Source organism: Ovis canadensis, chromosome 1 (genome assembly GCF_042477335.2).
Source record: "Ovis canadensis isolate MfBH-ARS-UI-01 breed Bighorn chromosome 1, ARS-UI_OviCan_v2, whole genome shotgun sequence".
In the NCBI taxonomy this organism is placed as follows: domain Eukaryota; kingdom Metazoa; phylum Chordata; class Mammalia; order Artiodactyla; family Bovidae; genus Ovis; species Ovis canadensis.
In genome coordinates, this window is record NC_091245.1 from 167,277,511 (window position 1) to 167,298,470 (window position 20,960).

At 39.0% G+C, this 20,960-nt stretch overlaps 1 protein-coding gene across 1 annotated transcript in view; it reads left to right on the top strand.

The window, feature by feature from the left end:
• The window catches only part of COL8A1 (collagen type VIII alpha 1 chain), a 166,603-nt gene that overhangs the window by 92,370 nt on the left and 53,273 nt on the right, over positions 1-20,960 (top strand). Inside the window, exon 2 of the mRNA XM_069551085.1 lies at positions 12,476-12,591. The gene's annotated coding sequence lies outside the window, so the exon portion shown is untranslated. The remainder of the gene's footprint in view (positions 1-12,475; positions 12,592-20,960) is intronic.

Here is a 20,960-nt window from a genome sequence, read left to right on the forward strand (position 1 = left end):
ATGGTGTTAGTTAAGGGAAAATAGCTGCTCTTTGGGGCCAAAGAATACTTAGAACTTATCCATGGGATTGTTGAACAGTAAAAGTACACAAAACCTTAAAAATATTTTGTCCATTGTCTTGCTTTATAGTTGCGAAAAACAAGATAGATACCCCTCTTCAACCCACTGCGCTATCTACAGGTAAATTCTTGTCCAAGGGATTAAGAGCTGGGAAGTGGCCATTAATAGGTTGAGACTATCATCATCTCACCCATTTCAAAAAAAGCAAAATATAGATTCTGATGTTCTTTTATATTTTTATGACCCAATAAATAAGACCTGATTGGAACTAGATAAATGAAACAGGAAAAAATATATGTAAATAGATGACATCTGAAATAGACAGAAAATCCAGGAAAGAAAGAACCCTGAAGTGTGTGTTTAACCACTGTATTCAGAAGAATGACTGTTGCAGATAGTTCCCACTTCTTAATGAGGAAAGAATAGGAAATGAATTTAAATTACAACCAAAGGAATTTAAGTTAGATTGAAAGATCTTATTGGCAGTGAAGATTTTATAACCTTATAAAAGGTTTCTGGGGAGGAATCCCCTATCTGGATATATTTTAGGGAAGAGAGATACCTATCAGTCCAGGGTAGTTGAGGTAGAGACCTACCTGAAATTCACTTTCAGCTGAACTCTGTAAATCCAGATTAATTCCTGACAACATTCATTTGAGATGTCAGAGACAGCAAGTGCTAGACAATGACAAAAAGTGTTGCCCCTTATTAAAAAAAAAAAAAAATTCACCCAAAGTAATCATTTCCTTGAAAAATCAATTGGCATATGCTAGCTGATTAAAAGTGGAATGTACAATTATAATAGACTCTGGTTTTTATTTTCTTTTTAGCCTGGTTTCCAGTGGAAAGAAGGCTTATGAAATCTCTCTGGCAGGCTATTCCTTGCTTAATACTTTTTACTTTCCTTCTAACCAAATCTCTTAGAAGAACCTAGACCTAAGTAGAAATACACGTGCCTTCAGAGCAAATACCTGGGAAGGAAAAAAAAAATTCTCCCCCCACTGCAAAAGAACACTTGTTTCCCTCCTAACTGAAAGAAGCAGGGTGATCCCACCTTTATCACCATCCACATGCTCCCTACCCTCATACAGACTTCAGCAAGTTCTCTGCAACTTGCGGAACTTCCCCTCACTTCCATAGCACAAACAAGAGCACTTGCACTCATAGTTCATACCAAAATTCTCTAATTTGTTGTACTTCTTTGTTTATACAGCTGAGCATCTGTTTGCCCCATTGTGTTCACACATCTATTGCCTGGTTTTTATTGTGAGCTCCTGGAGGAGACACATGGAGTCTGTTTAATTTGCTTTGCACAACACAGCACATGTACACTGTGGCTAACAGTGACAATTTCTGGCATGCCTGGATCCTCGATCAATCAATGAACTCCATGGATTAATCAAAGCTGGAGGGAGATGACTAAGACTCGGTTCTTAGACTCTATGTCATCCCATAATCTTCCAATATGCAGCACATCAAAGCCGTAAGGACAGTCAGGGGCCATCAGGAACTGAGCAGTATGGACGAGCGTCCAATCAACAACGGGAAAATATAATAAACCAGGGTGTGAAATGTATAGAAAGTAAGACCTTATTCATTTGAGAGCTTTCCCAACACCATGACCCTCCTTTCTCTTGTGTATAAACACAGTCTTGCTGATGCTGTCAGCTCAGAGCATCATCTGTTCAATTTAAGACACTCCACAGAAGACTGTCAAGTCCAGTCTCTTGACTTTCTTATTTCTTTATGTTTGCAACCCAGATATTTTCACCAGAATCAGTATTTTTCCCTTCCCACCAATCCCTGCACAATCCCCCTTCAGCCTGACTTTATGCCAGCCTTCTTCATTAACCCAAGAAGACAGAGACAAGTTGATCCATGTTTCATAGTTGGGTTAAATATTCCCAATGCCTGTTCATCCCTAAGAGTCTTCAAAGCAACATTAAAGGACAAAATGAGTGATAAAAGCCTATCTCTCAGGAAAAGCGCATAGTGACATAGTGAAGTCGCTCAGTCGTGTCTGACTCTTTGCGACCCCATGGACTGTATGTAGCCTACCAGGCTTCTCTGTCCATGGGATTCTCAAGGCAAGAATACTGGAGTAGGTTACCATTTCCTTCTCCAGGGCATCTTCCCGACCCAGGAATTGAACCCAGGTCTCCCGCATTGGAGGCAGACGCTTTAACCTCTGAGCCACCAGGGAAGCCCAGGAAAAGCACAGGCACTGACATTTCATTTAATTCAATCAATATTTTCTAGGTACCAATTATGAGCCCAATCAGCCCCAATTATTGGTGCTTCCCTGGTGGCTCAGATGGTAAAGCGTCCGCCCGCAATGTGGGAGACCCAGGTTCGATCCCTGGGTTGGGAAGATCCCCTGGAGAAGGAAATGGCAACCCACTCCAGTATTCTTGCCTGGGAAATCCCATGGACAGAGGAGCCTTGTGGGCTATAGTCCATGGGGTCTCAAAGAGTTGGACATGACTGAGCGACTTCACTTTCAATTATGAGCCACTTGTGTTCTGGGCAGAGAAAGGGGAGTAAAACAAACTCTGTCTTCAAAATATGTGCGTGTGTAATGAGTTAACTTGAGATGTTATTAAATTATCTTAAATATAAGAGATTGCTTTATTGTAGAATCATAGTATGAATTAAATAATATAAGATATATATATAAATTATACTGAGCACAGAGCCTGCCATATAAGACATCCTCAATAACTAATAGCTATTACTATTACTGCTGAGTTATAGCTTAATTTAGAGCAATTCTTCTGAGAAGGTTATCTCTGGAAATCCAACTTGACCCTGGATTATGGGCAATATGTTTGATTGTTATGGGAGTAAAAGGAACCACCACATGCAAATGCAAAAACAAAAAAACTGTAATCAAGAACACTGAAGTCAGTATTTTCCCATTAAAATAGAGCTCACCCATGTTCTGACGTCTTGAGAGCTGGGTTGCCATCTTTGTCTGGAGTATTTTAGAACCTCATCCACACCCCAAATATGCAGAGCACATTTTTTTCTCCTTCCTGCTTCTTTATACCATGGTCTGCACCAAAGTTACTCCACAGGCAAGTGACTATTAAGGGACACTTGAAGTTTTCCACATTTATTTCAAAGGTACATAAAATGCTTATTTGAGGGGCATCTGTTATTGACTCAGTATCATCAATTAGTCTTCAATAAGAATAAATCCACTTTTAACTGGAGGTGAAACTAAATCAAATTTTACTCACCCAAGCCATTTTTTTTTTCACTTGCCTCAAACAACTCACTTCACAGGTCATCTTAGAGGATGTATGATGTTTAATTAATCAATTACTCAATTATTTAATTATATGGACGAATACATTAATGAATCATAATGCAGATGACCAGATGATTGAATGCAAAGTTTCAAAATATTGTCAGCCCTAACAAACGAATTCACTTACTTTGCACTTTTTGGTTCAATTTAAGCATTGCTATATAATGCAAAATATCTGAATAACTGAAGAGACTCTATGCTAGATTCTTCTTGAATATTGACCTTACAAAGACACACCCTTAGTCTTTTTCCTGAACTCAGTTGTTTAGACCTCTGAACATACCTTGAATCGCCATTATATTATTAATATTTTATCCTGTCTGAAAGTTTATCTAACAGTTTCATTTGAAGGGGCTATAATTTCTCAGCAAGGATGAGGAACTTCTAGGAAAGGGTGATATATTTTTTGTCAATTGCAAGTGTCAAGAGGATATACCTAGAATGAAAATTTCATTGACTACTTCCTGTCAATGATCTCAAGTTGCATTATGAGAACCAGTGAACCTTCTGCTCTCCAGTTGTCTAGAGCCACTATTTCTCAAATTTATTTGCATATCAGTTCAGTTCAGTTCAGTCACTCAGTCGTGTCCGACTCTGCGACCCCATAAATCGCAGCACACCAGGCCTCCCTGTCTATCACCAACTCCTGGAGTTCACTCAGACTCACGTCCATCGAGTCAGTGATGCTATCCAGCCATCTCATCCTCAGTCGTCCCCTTGTCCTCCTGCCCCCAATCCCTCCCAGCATCAGAGTCTTTTCCAATGAGTCAACTCTTCACATGAGGTGGCCAAAGTACTGGAGCTTCAGCTTTAGCATCATTCCTTCCAAAGAAATCCCAGGGCTGATCTCCTTCAGAATGGACTGGTTGGATCACCTTGCAGTCCAAGGGACTCTCAAGAGTCTTCTCCAACATGCTGATTTCTCACTTCATCCTTCATAATTCCAAACTAGTAGGAATTTCAGATATACTTTGGATCTTTAGATCTTTTCAATGCTCTTTTCTACCAGGTCATTTATACTTGGCTTCTTTGAAGTATACTGTGTGTTTGTAAACTGTATGACTATAACGTGGGTCTTATAAAAAAAGGGAAAATGAGTGTCTCTCTAACTGCAAGGTACTTAAAAGAAGGCCAGTTATCCACAATCCAGACCCTCAGTGGTAGCTTAGTACAACCTTATGAGATTTATTTTCCTCTCTCTTATCAGTATTTAGTCATTAATTCAGAATTAATCCTATCTCAGTAGATACAAACTGTCACAATCCTTATCTGAGACACACAACCTTAAATTTTTATAAAAAGTTAGCTGAAGGATGAAGGCATTCCTTCAAATGGGTGGAGAAAGGGAAATGGCCCGCCGACCCCTTCCTCCAGTTCTCCAAACATTATTAATGAAACCAAATCAGATGTACCACTCTGTGGGACTGTGAAAACAGCTTTCAGGAACCTCAAGGCACCTTATCCAATTGTTGTTCTAAAGCCCTGGCATTTCTAAACCACTCAAATACACAGTTCCTATGCAAATCTTGTGCCCAATTTAATAACACTGTAAAATCAATGAACATTTTCCATGCTCCAGACAACTGTCATGAATCAGCACAGTAAAATAAAGTGTCCCTTAAAAACCTTGGAACTAAACCCTGGGATAATGTCAGTGGGATAAGAATAGGCAGTTCTTTTGTTTTGCTGATTCCTGATTAATCAATCTTCTTTAATATTATGTGAGAGAACAGGAGGTCTCTCCTCATGATCTTCACTCACATGTTGCACACTTCTCAGGATCAAATGAGTCTCTGCAACTGCTACTAGCACGGAGACTGGCCCAAAGGACATGTTTAGTAAATGTGCATTTCCCATCCCTTCAAGAATCATAAGAATGTGGCCTGCCTGCTTTGTGAGGAAATTATAAACTGGTAGGGATAGGCTATGTTGAAACACATATCAAAACTTGTGCTTGAGTGTCTGAATGTTATATCACTTCTGAAATGGTGTGGCCTATTTATAAATAGCAATTTAGATTTTTCTCATGAATTTTAAAGAAACAGATCTCATTTCTGTAGAATCTTGTAATCATAGTTGGCCACTGAGACCCAGCCACTAAGGTTCCTGCAATTCCAGAAAGAATGACACCAAGAGGAACAGCTTTAACTCTCATCCACTCAAGGGGACAAGTAAGACATCTCCTCATTCCAGAGGTTTGTTTTAAACCAGCCTCAAAAGATGAAACTCTGTTTTCAACACTTTCAGTGCTGAAAGGGAAGTTTTTCAAAACGTGCTCTTTACCCAGTGAATAAATCATATGTTCAGCAGCAAAAAAAAAAAAACATTGGTGGGAGGTGCACATTCTTTAAGTGAAAGCAAGGAGCCTGTGGAGTGGTGCTCTAATTTTGAAAATATCTAATTTGACAGGGGAGCTCTCATCACAGTCCTGAAATGATTTTATGATGTTGTGATTTTGTGCTGGCTGTTTCTTTTTGTTTTTTTAACTGAAGCAATGTACTTTAATCAGAACCATCAAAGCTTTGAAAAATGCCCATATAACATACAATATCCAGGTTTTTTTAAATGGTTTCAAATGCTGTGTCTTCTGCACTGCTAAGTTTTGTATTTCAAAAGTACAAAAAGTATTTGCAAGGCATCCAGCAAATATTTATGAATCACCTACCATGTGCCCATCCTAGTTCCAATCACAAGGGATGTTGTTGTTTGTTGTTTAGGCACTAAGCCACGTCTGCCTCTTTTGTGACCCCATGGACCATAGCCCAACCAGGCTCTTCTGTCTCTGGGATTTCCCAGGCAAAAATACTGGAGTGGGTTGTCATTTCCTTCTCCAGGGGATCTTCTTGACCCAGAGATGCAACCCACATCTCCGGTATTGGCAGGCAGGTTCTTTACCACTGAGCCATGAGGGAAGGCAAGGGATGTTATTAAGAATGAAACAAGTTCTCTGCTCTCAAGGAGAGTGGAGAGAGAGGAAGTGTTGCTGTTGAGGCAGACTGTGAACGGATAATATGTATGACGAAGTAGGAAGTGTACAAGGGTTACTGTGTGATGAAAGGGAATTAGAGATACATGAAAATGAGTGGCTGACTTTAGATTAGATGGTCAAGAAAAACCTCTCTGCGGAAGTGACCTGTAAGTTGAGATTTAAATGGTGAAGAGCCCAGCATGCAGGGTTCTGCAGGAAGAGCATTCCAGAAATGGGAGCAGTAGAGGCCTGAAGACGGGGACCAGCACGATATTTCCCACAAGAAGAAGGCCAGTGTGGCTGGAGAATAAAGGGTAAGGGGGAAAGAGGTGTGGGGGAATGGGGAGGTCGGCTGAGAGAATTATATGGGGCCTTGCAATGAGAAAAGCAGTTTAGATCTGATCTAAGTGCTGTGGGGTTTCCATGGTAGCTCAGTTAGTAAAGAATCCACCTGCAATGCAAGAGACCCTGGTTGGATCCCTGGCTAAGAAAGATCCCTTGGAGAAATGATAGGCTACACACTCCAGTTTTCTTGGGCTTCCCTGGTGGCTCAGACAGTAAAGAATCCGCCTGCAATGCAAGAGACCCTGGTTGGATCCCTGGGTCAGAAAGATCCCCTGGAGAAGGGAACAGCTACTCACTCCAGTATTCTTGCCTGGAGAATTCCATGGACAGAGGTGTCTGGGGCGCTATTAGGTGCAAGAGTGGGGGTGTTAGGCAGTTGAATGGTGGATCAGATTTTTTCAAAATTCACCTCATCTGCTGTGTTTGTCGGCAGAGCAAAAGTAGATATTTTTCATGCAATTGGAACTATGGAAGTTTTGCATAAGGAAATTTGGAGGGAAAGAGGGCGGTTGAGGCTGGCCACGCTGTGGCAGGAGGGGCCGTGAGGACAGTAAGTCCAGAGCCGGGGTCTGAGGAGGAGAAGCCAGTGGTCTTTATACAGGCTGACAGGAAGGAGTCAGCCTCCCGCATCCCCGAGTGCCCAGAACTGCCCTGTGGCCGCCTGGTCCTTCAAGTGCAGGAGCCAGATGAAACGTGGGAAATGGAAAGAATGTGACAGTCTCAGTCGGGTAGAACGAGCCTCAGGAGGCTGTTCAAAGTGTAGTGAGAAGTCTGGGTAACAACCTGCAGCTGAAGCCATGTTCCTGGGCATCCTGGAGATGCGGCCCAGCATCTCTGACTTGGATCTGAGGGCTATGGCCTGGGCCCTAACCTGCTGACATCCTGGATGCTACAGATGCAGAAAAGCCTTCTACCTGGGTCAGGAGCCCCTGAAGAACGCCTGCAGGCCCAGGCCCTCTGATTGTCAGACGGTGCGTTGTCTCAGGCCCAGCTAGCCTGAGACCGGGGAGAGGCTCCTGGCCTTGAAGCAGCGCGGCCAGCCCCACGCGGAGTTCAGGGGTCGCGCCTCTGCTCCACCGAAGGCTAAAATCATGGCAACCGATGCCACTTCGCTTCATTGACAACAAATTTATGATCTCTGGAAAGTTCAAAGGTCTCTCCCCCCTTACCTCCGTTTGGATCTTCACCGCAAAGCTTCCTCCCTCGTCAGGGACATCACCCAGGAGATGATGGGTGATGGAGATGATGACCGAGGTGACCCCTTGGAGTTTTTGTTCTGCCAGCCCTGATGTTTCAGAGCAGAACACAAAGCTCCCATGTCTCTCTGTCCCAGACCAGCAGCTTTGCAGACGTGATGGGTAGCCCAAAAGCCTTTCACCGAATGAAGTACAGCCAAGACCCGAACCCAGGTTTGTTGAAGGAGGAAGACCCTTCTGTCCTTATCTCTGAATCTACTCTGAAGGAAGAAGGTATCACAGAAAACAGTGCTCAGTTCTGCAAACTCAGTCTCACCCTCCTGGAATTACTTCAATAGCTGCCGTCCACACCGCAGGTGTTGCTGCCTCTCAATTAAAAATCTTCCACAACAGTCTTGCTGGAGGTTAAAGCTTGGACTTAAAGAGAAGAGCTGCCTTATATGTTTTCCATACTTCAGACTTGGGAATCCCTGGTGGCTCAGCGGTGAAGAATCTGCCTGCAGTGTAGGAGCTGGGGGTTGGATCCCTAGGTCTGGAAGATCCCCTGGAGAAGGAAATAGCAACCCATTCTGATATTCTTGCCTGGGAAATCCCATGGACAGAGGAGCCTAGTGAGCTACAGTTCATGGGGTCACAAGAGTCAGACACAACTTAGCTACTAAACCACCAGTAAAATTCAGACTCAACAGAAGGCCACTTATGAGCTGAAACACGTTGCAAGTAATTGTATCGATTGGCATGTCCCAGTTTAAAGGCTGAGACAGAGGTTTCTGGTTTTTCCTTGCCCTTGGGCAAAAACAGGTCCTAAATGAATGACCAACTTCACTGCATTAAACTCTGGACATATTTCTTTATTTTCCAGAAAATTTGTACTATGTACACTCCACTTTACCCAAAACAATGTTTAATATTTTTTTTATTTTTGCCAGTTTGATAACCAAAATTTTAATTCCATTGTATAATTCACATTTCCTTTACTTACTAGGTTGAACATTTTTTTACATTTTTTTAGCCTTTTTGTTTTTCTTTTGTGAATTTTGTGTTCATTTAATTGCTCCTTTCTTAACACAATGTTACAATTCTTTCCCCTGATAACTCCTAAGTGCTCTTTCTATACAAAGGATATTGACTGTCAATTTTCTCAAACAACTTCACAGGGTGTCTTTTACATTCAACTTCTTAAATTTTTACTGTAAAAATAGCACACATACATGCGGGTATGCTCCAGTTTTCTATCGCTGCATAACAAGCCACATGAAAATGTAATGGCCTTAAAATAACCAACATTTTATTGTATCTCACAATTTTATGGGTCTTAGCTGGGAGCTTTTTCTCTCTCTTGGCTTATTTACCTGATAGATTGGCTGACTTGGAGGGCACACATGGCTTTACTCACATATTTAGTTCCATAGCAGGGATAGAAGCAAGTCTGAGCTCAGCTCGAATTGTCCCTGCTGCTAAGTCACTTCAGTCGTGTCCGACTCTGTGAGACCCCATAGACGGCAGCCCACCAGGCTCCCCCGTCCCTGGGATTCTCCAGGCAAGAGCACTGTCCCTGGAGCACCTAAAAGCTGGCTGCTCCTGCAAGGTGGCCTAATGGTAGTCAGATTTCTTAACTGGTGGCTCAGAATTCCAAAAGACAATATTCTAGAAACAAAGTAGCAACTGGTCTTTCATGACCCAGTCTCAGAAGTTACATAGTATCAGTTCCACTGTGCTCTATTGGTCAAAGCAGTCACAAACCCTTCCAGATTTTAACTGGGAGGGAACACAGAGGTGGGAGGGATTAAATATTTTAAAGATTAAAACAAATCCCACTTCACCTTTTGTTTGCTTATAATGTTTTTAAAGAGCCACTGATTTTTAAGTACTTATATTAATTTCTTTCTTCTTCTTTGTGATTTCTTCCATTGCTTTGTAATTCATTTTTAAAAATTATTTTCATACTGTGTGTTTACAAAATTCAGGACATTATCAGTTACTGTATTCAGAGAAAGGACTATATGGCCTTTAGATGCTTTAAGTACTATGTATTCTGGCTGCACTCATTTAATACAGTTTTTAATCCTTTTCATCCTTAAATTTCCATCAGTGACACGTTGGAAAATTCATCTAAAAATTTAGGTTAACCATACATTTAATTATTCAGTTGCTGTAGAGAGTGAGGGAAGTGTGACTAAATAGCTCTTGCTTAGTTCTTTGCACTTTTCTGGTTCATTCTTCTAAAATGAACTGAAACACAATGGGCTACATTTGGTCTGTGTAGCTAGTAGTTCCCATCAGATGTTGCAATGGTGCTCAAATATTGAAAAAAATGATTCATTTCATAAATGTGATTGTAGCACTCTTTCTTACAGTGTTCTGAGTGGCAAAGAAAAAAAAAAAGTGTCCTCCCATAACAGCATTTAATTAGCCATTATTTTAAAGGACATTCTTCTAGCTAATAGAGAGGAAAGAACTCTATGTTAACATATATTATAAAAACTTAATAAATGCTAAATGATGATGGTCATCTCATGTTCTAAAAATTTAGGTTGAGATATTTTCAGTTATTTTCTGTTTCCAATGGTGCATTTCAAAAACTGGTTTTGCCTTCTCAGTATGGAACTGTGAAAGCTGTGTGGAAAGAAGTAAATTGAATAAGATGTATGACACACATAATCACGATCTTAGTGTTTCTATTTATCCTGTGTGTCTTTCTCCTATTTCCACCACATTCAGAAAAAGAAAAAGGAATTTTGGAAGAAGAAAACATTGGGGAAAATGTTATTGTCTAATGCAGTTAATCACAGGGTGGGGTTTCGTATCTCTTTTTTCCTAACATTTTATCTCCAGCACTAAGCTTCGGGCCTTTTGCGTAGCAGCACTCAATGGATATTTAGAGAAGAGTGATTTGGACGAGGCACTAATGTACATACCAGCCCGTTCCTATGATCTAGTTCGAATCGAGAGAGTTTCTTTTTCATGGAGGCAGCTACATTTATGGAGTATCTCTTCTGTATCTGTCTCCACTGCCTGTCAGGCATACCACACAAACAATGGATTGGGAAAGTCAAGCCCTTGAGTCCATTTACAGCCTGAACTCTATTATGGGAGATCACCTGAGATGCCACAGTTTCTATACACAAATTATTCTCAAATCATCTATGGTTAACCGAAACTTTAACTTTATGGCAGAATATTCCCAAGTTGAGCCAAAATTCAGAATGCTGCTGGGTCCACTGTTTGGCACAAGCTCAGGTGTCAGAGCCTGGGCCTTGTGTTTGGGGAACAGAGGCCTTCAGCAGCTAGAACCATTCAAGTCCTTCCTCATCTTGTGTTGAATACAAAATACATGTAAACTCCAGAATTATACTCTTCAATACAGTAGCTATTACCCACAAGTGAATATTTAAATATGAATTAATTAAAATTAAATAAAACTAAAAATTCACTTCCCCAATTGCATTAGCCACATTTCAAGTGCTTAACAGCCATCTGTGGCTAGTGGCTATCATATTGAACACTGCAAAATGTGAACATTTCCTTTATCACAGAAAGTTTTATTGAATAGCACTGCCCTGGAATATATCACTTATGTCATAATGCAGAAATTCTAAATTAGAAACCCAATTCTGCATTTATTTCCTAATCAACTAATCCTGGCTTTCAAATCTTTTTAAGTGTCTAAAGTTTCCCTGTTTAAATCTTTTTTTGAACGACAAATATAAAGAATATTTCCTAAACAAGTCTCTGTGAAATGTACCAAAACAAAATAGAGACTAATATGTGAAACACAGAGCTAAATTTCTGAAATTCTGACTAAATGGGGAGAAGCTTCCGTATGCCTTGTAAAAAGTCTAAATTACAGATGGTTTATAAAGTACACTCTAATTAAAAATCTCAAACAAAAACCTGAAAGTGCTGCTGAATTAAAGTTCTACCAGGCCTGATTTGATAAATAATAGAGAACAATTTCTAATTCAAATACTATTGTATGCAAATTAGATGGAAATATGTTGATGGCACAGATCCCTTTTCTTAAATTAACCTAACATTGCTCCCTGAGATATTACTTCCATAAATTTCCTCCCACTGTAGCAATTGCCCACATCCTTTCTAAATTATCTGCAATCCGTATTAACAGAAATTAAATTAATGGGAACTCCGGGAGTTGGTGATGGACAGGGAGGCCTGGTGTGCTGCGATTCATGGGGTTGCAAAGAGTCGGACACAACTGAGCAACTGAACTGAACTGAACTGAACTGAGCACATAATATAACCATGAAAAGCAATAAACATATACAAGAAGTGTTTATCTGGATAAAAATTATATATATGGTAGTAAGTGTTTAAAAATAAATAAGCACCTATTTGCATACATAGAAATACACAAAATTATTCTCTCTCCGAATCAGCATACAAATATCTCTAATATCAACTAAATGTGCACTTAAATTCTGGTCCATAACAGCATCTTTTATTGAAACATGTATTTATATGTTGCTATAATGTAATTTCTCCTGTGATCCCGGAACAGTGCACTTTGATAATAACCCATATTCTCGTCGTCTTTCCAACTGAGTAAAAGTATTCTCTTTTTTCCTACCTCAGAAGCTCTTCTGGAAGTGGAGCAGCATCTGAAGAGATAGAAGCCAGCCCACACGTGCCACAGGGAGGCACAAGCAAGGACGGTGGTCCTCGATTCTGTAGGCGGGACAAGTCTAAATGTAAGTGTGAGAAGCCGTGGAGGGCACGATGGCCTGGTGGCTGGTGGCCCACAGGGGCTGTGGGGGCATCTGCAGAAGTCACTGTCTGTTCAGGGAGCACAGGGGCTGTTGGGGTGTCCAGCCTGCCTGCTTGTCCTATTTCCCACCCTCATCTCCACCGCAAAAGCCTTGAAACCATCGCTACTAATGCCAGGTTTTAAAATCCCCAAGAGTAAAATACATGTGCAGAGTGTGATTCGAGCTGATTTTTAAGCCCAGGCATGCTGAATAGAGTCTTAAAATAATCATTTCCATAGGACCTGACTAGGTATCCAAGTGTTCACCAGATGCTAGCAGCTAGATTTTGCAGAAGAAAATTGCTAACTTAAGCTTCTTTTCATGATTCAGCAGAGGGTTTTAAGTAATAAAAGATCTGGAGATTTGTAAAATAAATAATTCTAGCGCAAATGGGAAAATTAAAATAATCTTATCATCTCCCAGTCATGTCTGTATGCGCTTTTCTACCATTATCAAATTTCTCTTAATTGTGCCAATTTTTCTTTTCTGGCTGATACTTTGTAGTTTAAAGTTATGAGTTGTAATGAAGAAATGATTCCTTTCAGATGACTGAAGTGACGTGTACTAAATTTTCCTAAAGACAATCTAGGATGTATGAAACAGAGCACGGTGTAACAAATATGGTTTTATTCATATGCAATATTGAACATATCAACAGTGAAAAATAATAACAGCATGACAGAATCTCTTTTATTCCTTAATAGATCTCTCAGTAGAAGCCATTAAAATATAAAGTAAATCATCAACTTTTGAACTTTGACAGAAAAAAATTCTATCCATTTCCGACAAGTAGACATTATCTCATAGTATCCACAGCCATCTCATGCTTATTACCCTTGCCTGGTCTTAAGTGTGACTTTTGGACACACAACTCAATGTTTCCTAATATTTAATAGTACAATGGCTTTTTATAGTCTATCAATTTTATTTAGTAATTTAAAGAATGAAGAGCTAAGATTCCTCAGATTTTTGTGTTGTTGCTGGAGGTGCACTTGAACAAAAAGAAGAACACAGCATCTAGCCCTATACTTAATGCCACATGACCGCATCCTGTCTAGAATGAATCTATTCAGAGTTCCTGGAGAAATGCAAGTACATTATTCCTTTATCCTCATGTATCACATTTTTTTACCACTTATTATTTTGGCTGCATTCCATCAAAGCCAGATGTTAATTGAATGAAATATTTATAATGTAAAACCATTGAATAAAAAATATATGACAGGTTGTAGAACCAATCACATATTTTGGAGAACCTGAAGAAGGAGGCATGGTGTGGGTTACATTCATAACATCAGGGTAAGGTTCTGAACTAAACCCAGAGAAACCTGATAATTGTTGCAACCAACTAAAGCTCGGCTACTTCTGGACTTGTTGTAACAAAATCTTGCTGCAAAAAACACTGATGGGTTCACACAGTGGAAAATCACAATAATAATGTTTAAGTAAATCATAAAAATACAGAAGGTGGTTATCATAGGGAAGAGGAAAGGAAAGTTATAAAGTTATGATGGAAATATCAAGAATACATTTTTTTGAACTTTTAAAAAATTTAACTTTGTTTCTAAACTAGGGTGCAAAAAGCAAGAAAATGTAAAGTTTGCTCAATAAATGGTTTCACTCAGTGATCAACAGCAATCATTCAACAAGTGAAAATAAAAATTATATTTATTCAATGTAGTCATCAGTTCAGGCAGAACTGAAGTTTATGATAGTTTTCTATTTAAAAAAACCGATGAAAGTCATTTTTAAGAAGGAATTTTGACTGAAAAGGAAATAAAGAGCTTCTTGAGTGCATTCTTCTCAGCAAAAATGAACTTGGCTTACGCTTAATTTCACGTAGTACAAAGCTAAATATTTTATGTGATTTTTAAGTTCTAGGAAGAAATTCATTGAAACAAATGTAGAAAATGACCCTAAAATTTTAAATATGAAAACTATAATAGACTTACAATTAGGGAAATAGATCATAATAACTAATCTGCTATGTGTCCTCCAAAAGTAAAGAACATAACTTTTAAAATTATTTTTTGGAAAATCTGGAATTTTCTTTCTGATCATCTTTATATCTTCTGAAAATAGAGATTCCTGAATCATATATCATAGAAAGTTTGTTAGGCTCCATATTTTTCCTCAAGTTTGAAGAACGTATTTCTGAGGGACGATTATCATAGAAACAAAGTCCATTTGTTCCTTAAAAATACTTGATGTGTCTTATGCACAGTCAGCACCAAATAATATGGTGAATTGAACTAAATTATTTACACTTTCTGTTCAGAGATTAATGTGTCTCTTGGATTCACACTAGAGAAGTGGTGTCTCACACATGGGGATTAATGAGTTACATCTGTAACCAAAAATATCCGTGGAAAACCTGATAAATTGATCCATATCTGTTTTATTAATCAAGCCCAGTACAGAAGGGCTTTCTTGTGGTTATACTATGTTTTGGAGATAAATAGAGTGGGGAAACCACAGGTCAATTTAGAAGTTGTTTGAAACACTGAAGAACGTATGGTTCTATTGCATGACAGCAATAAAGTCAGTCCTTGATGGTTGTAGTGCTAATATGTAAGTATATAAATATCCTGAATGTATAATTTTACTGAAGAACATATAACAGTGTCCAAGAAGACCCTAACCATCTAATATGTAATTTATTTCTTGCTGCCACTCTCTTCCTTCCTAATTTTTTTTTAAATAAAAAAATTTTTTTTCTTTAACCTAGCATGTTTTGAACAGCCTTTAGTTGAAGCAGATGGCTAGAAGTCAGAAGTCCCAGATTCTATCCTTGATTCTCCTACCAACTGGGAATGTGGCCTTGGGCAAGTCATGAGAGTAATTCTACAGTAAAAGAGAGCTATAATGTCTTACATATGTCTGGTGCTTTATGATCTTACACAGCATTTTCAAATACAATATATTATTTAAATCTTCCTCACAGCATCCTAAGAGGAGTCTGGCAGTTATTAACACTCCCTATTATAGAGAGTAGGAATTTGAGACCCAGAGACACTAAATCACTTGCCATCTCAATATCAAATGTCAGAGCCAGAAACAGACATATGTGATGATTCCAAGCTGGCCTTTGTCTCCGTTTCTATACACCACACTACCATGCTGCAGCGCCTCCAAAGCTGGACTGTCCAGTAAGGTAGCCATGAGCCACAGGTGGTGATATAATACTTGAAATGTGGCTAGTCCCAACTGAGACATACACTGGCTATAAAATACAGTATTTTCTAAGACCTAGAACAAAAAAAATCAGAGTGTAAACTATCTCATTAATATTTTTACATTGATTCCACATCAAAATAATAATTTTTTATATCTTCAGCTGAATAAACTGTAAGATTAAAATTAATCTCTGTCCCCTCAGCTTCTTTAATGTGGCTGTTAGAAAATGTCAAGTCACGTACATGGCTCACAGTGCTTCTGTTGGTCAGAGCTGGACTGAGGCTTTCCTGGTTCAGAGCCCACAGGGTAGATTTCACGGTCCTGGACTTCTTTATACACCTGCCATGATGTGGCTGAAACCAATTTCCAAAAATTCTGTCAAACACAGATCGGTGTAGATTTGGAGTAATGATTTAGTCTTTCTCACCCATCTTTCACAGGCAGGGAAAAAGTCAGACTTTATTAGTCGATGCCTCAAATTGCTCATTCATTAAAAGGCCTCATTTTATACTTGCCGAATGTTTGGAAAGCTTAGAGTAAACATACCTTGGAAAGAAGTATAAACTATATTTATGACTCTGAAGCACAGCTTATTTTTAAATGGGTTCCCATTAACATTATGAGTGAATGAGACACTGGGCAATTAGGTGATACAAGTAATGTAAAATAATAACTATATATAAATTTATTATAAAATGTAGTATATTTTATTCCTCCTACCAACTCTTTACAATATTTTATATATAATCCCTAAAGAAGTAGCTTATTTCTCTTTTGAAAAATCTAAGTGAAAGTCCTCAGGAAAAGCGGTAAATTAAAATTTCTTATTTAGCAGAAAAAAATATATAGTAAACAAAAAACCAAAATAGCTCAAATTACTGAAAACTAACATCTATTTGGCATTTATTATGTAGTCTTGGGCACTATATTAAGAGTTAAACCAAGATTATCTCATTTAGAGATTTGAAAATTAGCAACAACAACCAGAAACACGGTTCTTAAGTATTACTGCCTCTTACTTCCCTGCTGTTTGAAGTCACAATGTGAGCTATGGAGACAATATTAGAATATAATGTAATATTGAGTAATAAGATCAAAAATCAACATTCAAAGAGGGCACAAGGTATAGAACATGTTTTTGAAAAACAGTTGTTATTGTTTAGTCACTAAGTTGTGTGTAACTCTTGGAGACCCCATGGACTGTAGATCCCGAGGCTCCTCTGTCCATGGGATTTCCCAGGCAAGAATACAGGAGTGGGTTGCCATGCCCTTCTCAAGGGGATCTTCCCAACCCAGGGATCGAACCACGTTTCCTACTTTGCACCAGGGAAGCCTTTTGAAATATACATACTTATAAACAAGATTATATGAAGGAGAAATTACTCTTGCCTTTCTAAAGGTTTCTTTATGGTACAATAGAAATCTTTACAATGTTCTCCAAGGTGTTAAAATGTAACTATTATTTACAAAGCAAAGGTCCACAAAATATAACTATATGAGTTTCAGAGATTTGTTTTCCTCTATGCATTATTACCACTTGGAGGATTCAACCTTAAATATTTTCTGGAAAAATAAGAAATGAATATAAATAAACTAAAAGGGGGTCTATATCAAAATGGCACTAAACATCACAAAACAGTGAAAACTAAAGAGCTTTATAACTGTTTATACAGTAAAAATAAAATGCTACCTTTGAAGGTTGACAATAAAAATTGTATATGTAAGCTAATAACATATAATATTTTTTAAGATTCCAAATTGTTACCAGTTTCTTAATGTTCATGCTTACCTGAGGTGAAATAAAAAGAAAAACAGTAACACTAACCAACTCTGGGTAGTAGAATTTTAGATATTTCTGTCCTTATTTATACTTTTTTATAATAATTCTTGAGTAAACATGTACTGCTTTTATAATAACTGAATAGAAAAGTTGTAATCAACTCCAAAAATGACTACAAATAAGAAAAATAAAATTATCTTGGTGAGAGGCTGGTGTAAAATGCAAATTTTGTTCTCAACCATAAAACTGTAAAATAATTATATATTTTATAGGTTCTTCTTTTGAGGCATTGTTGCCTTTCCTTTGATTCAAAATAAAACATCCTGTGAGCTATTATTCAGTTTCTCTAGATAGTGGAGGTAAAAGCTAGGTTGGATTTTCTAGATTTTCTTAAGAAAGCAGTTTCCCCTCAGCCATGTACATGAGTATAAAGATCAAGGTTGTAATATGGTGCACTTAAAGCTCAGAGTTGTTATTAGAGCAACCAGAAAACCAGAGCATCATATAAAGTGCACCTCTTCTATAAAACAAACCGGCTATCAGTCATTTCTAACGGTGTCTACAACCTGGCCTTAGTCTTAGAACTTGAGATGTGTAAAACGTCATGTGAGAATATGTTATATAATCATATCTCTGAGCAGGATAGTGATCATAGTGATCCTAAAAACAGTGAAATACAGAGCTATTTTAGGCTTCCATTTCAAGTATTCATAGAGAAACAGTTGGTCAGCTAACTCCTTTTATAACAACAACACTAAAATTTAACTACAAAGAAAACTCAGAAATGAGTTCTTTGTGCCATTTAATCATTAAATCATAAATCCACAGACCATTAGAGCTGAAAGGGGCCTTCTAGATTATCTCATCCACTACCAACATTCTACAGATGAGAAAACTAAGGAGCATAAAAATTATTTTCTCAGGAAAAAATGAAATCACTGAAAAATATCCCAAAGTGTCTAGGAATTTCTGGAAGCTTACCTAAGAAAGGGGAGAAGGAAATGGCAACCCACTCCAGTGTTCTTGCCTGGAGAATCCCAAGGACAGAGGAGCCTGGTGGGCTGCTGTCTATGGGGTCACACAGAGTCGGACACGACTGAAGCAACTTAGCAGCAGCAGCAGCAGCACCTAAGAAATGCTAGGTATTTCAAATGCTACTGGAACTTGATAGTTTAGTTGTGGGTACTCCTGTGCAAGAAAGAAAATATACTAATGTTAACTAATATTCATATTACATGTTTAAAGCACATTTCCAGTGAATCCCTATAAAGTAAAAACCAAAAGCATAACAAAGCCAGTGCTTTCAGACCAGATCACTCACTCCTTACTCATATTCCTTTCTTCAGTGAGTTAAATAATCAAAAGGAACTTTCTTTGCCACTTTTCAGATGCAAATCATTTGCTATCATGAGAACTTGGCTACTCCCACAGTTACTGGTAGACCAAAAAATAATGGAACATTCATTCCTAGAGTTTAAAAACAATGTCAAAATCCTCCTGATTTTATGCATTTATGAAAGCATGCTTATATAAAATTGTTATGTATTAAAAACATGTTCCTCATCCCCCTCCTAAAAAAATATATACTACGCATTACGGAGATTGTCCTGTAACAAGTAAATATTAAGGCTCTTTTTCCTAAATTTGTCTAAGAAGCTGAGATAGTAACACTTGATTCTAAGGAAAATAGAACAGTGCATGCAATCCTACTGTCATCCATAAAATGGGAATAAGAGTAGATTCTCACAGAGCTGTTTAAGGATTAAATCAATAATCGATGTAAAATGCTTAGTACAGTGAGTGGAACATAGTTGACATTTGCTAAGTGTCAGATGGTAGTCACAGCAGCAATGTTACTGAAAACACACTAGCTCCTCCACACATACCTTTCCCCTCAAGCAAACCAAACTCCTGAGATCCCCTCCCGTGTTCATGGCCCCATGTCCTCACGCGTGCCGACCCCTCTTTCCCCATGTCTTTTCCCTACTTCCCTGGGCGGAAGTTTCAGCTCTGCCACTCCCTCCTCTTACTTGTCTTCCCTCATCCCTGTGCCTGACCTCGTTGCTTTCACTTATTTCCCAAGGTGCCCTGTAATATGCCTCTTCTAGCGACTGAATCGCGACTTTTTTTTAAACTTGATTTCTCGCCTCTAACACACACACGTACGCACTAAACTGGAAATGCATTGCACACACATTTTTGTATCCCTATAGAAACATCTATTTAAACGAATGAACTAACGCCTGTGTAAATATACAAGTGGTTTTTTTTCTTCATAAGTAGTTATGAGGCTAGAATGTGTACCTTGTGACCTCAGTTTTGAAGGGGAAAGAGGGTGAAGCGTGTCTTGGGAAAAGTTGGGGGACACAACTCCACAGCCCTGGCCCTGCCACAAGACTAACCTTGTGGTCTTCAGTGAGTCATTTAACTCTCTGGGCTCACTCTCCTTAGTAGAATGAATGAATTGGGCAAAATGGCCTCTAAGAACCCACACAGTGCCAGCTTTTAAGTGATGTTAAACACTGGTTCATCTCAGTGGTTCGCAAACTTTAGCAGAGATCAGAATCATCAGGTGGGCTTGTGAAAATACTGATTCCTGGTCAGCGCGTCTGAGAGGGAGCCCCAGAATTTGCATATCTAGCAAGTTCCCAGGTGATGCTGAGGCTGCTATGGGGCAGGGGGTGGGCGGGGGGGGGGGGGCCATGTCCCACACTTCGAGAACCAGGGATTAATCAACTTAACACAGGATATCCTGACACTGTCCTGTTGCCACCTGGCAGAGAACAAGTTCACTGTAGGGTGAAAGCAAGGAAACCCAGGCTTCTGGGAAGCTGCCATCAGGAAGGTTGGGTGCCTGTGGGTGCGTTCCAAGAGTGGCCACGGAAGGCAGACTTTGCTGACCGTAACAATTCTGTTAAAGGCCCAACTTGTGGGGAAGGGGCCGCCGGAGATCACAGTGCTGCGCTGCGCAGAAAACAAATTCCAGGGTTTGATCCTTCTGTTAAAACCGACTGCTTCTCAAGTCATAGTGGATCACAGTCGCCATCTAGTGATAGCTTTGAGTTACTGCATCTAGAGACTACAGAATGAAGCGATGCTTTCATTGGGAAACTTTTTACAAAAGTGTTTAAGATGAGAACTTCTGAGAACAAACTCTAATGTACGCTGGTCTTGTCTTCATTTGTACCTAGGCACTGTAGACATAAACAGGTACATATCACTTTGTGCTAGGAACTGTTTTAACACTGTATCTGTGTTCAGTTATTCACAGCAACCCAATAACAATTATTATGACCACTTTATAGACAGGAACTATAGCTACAGATATGCAGAGAAATTACGCTTGCCTGAGGCT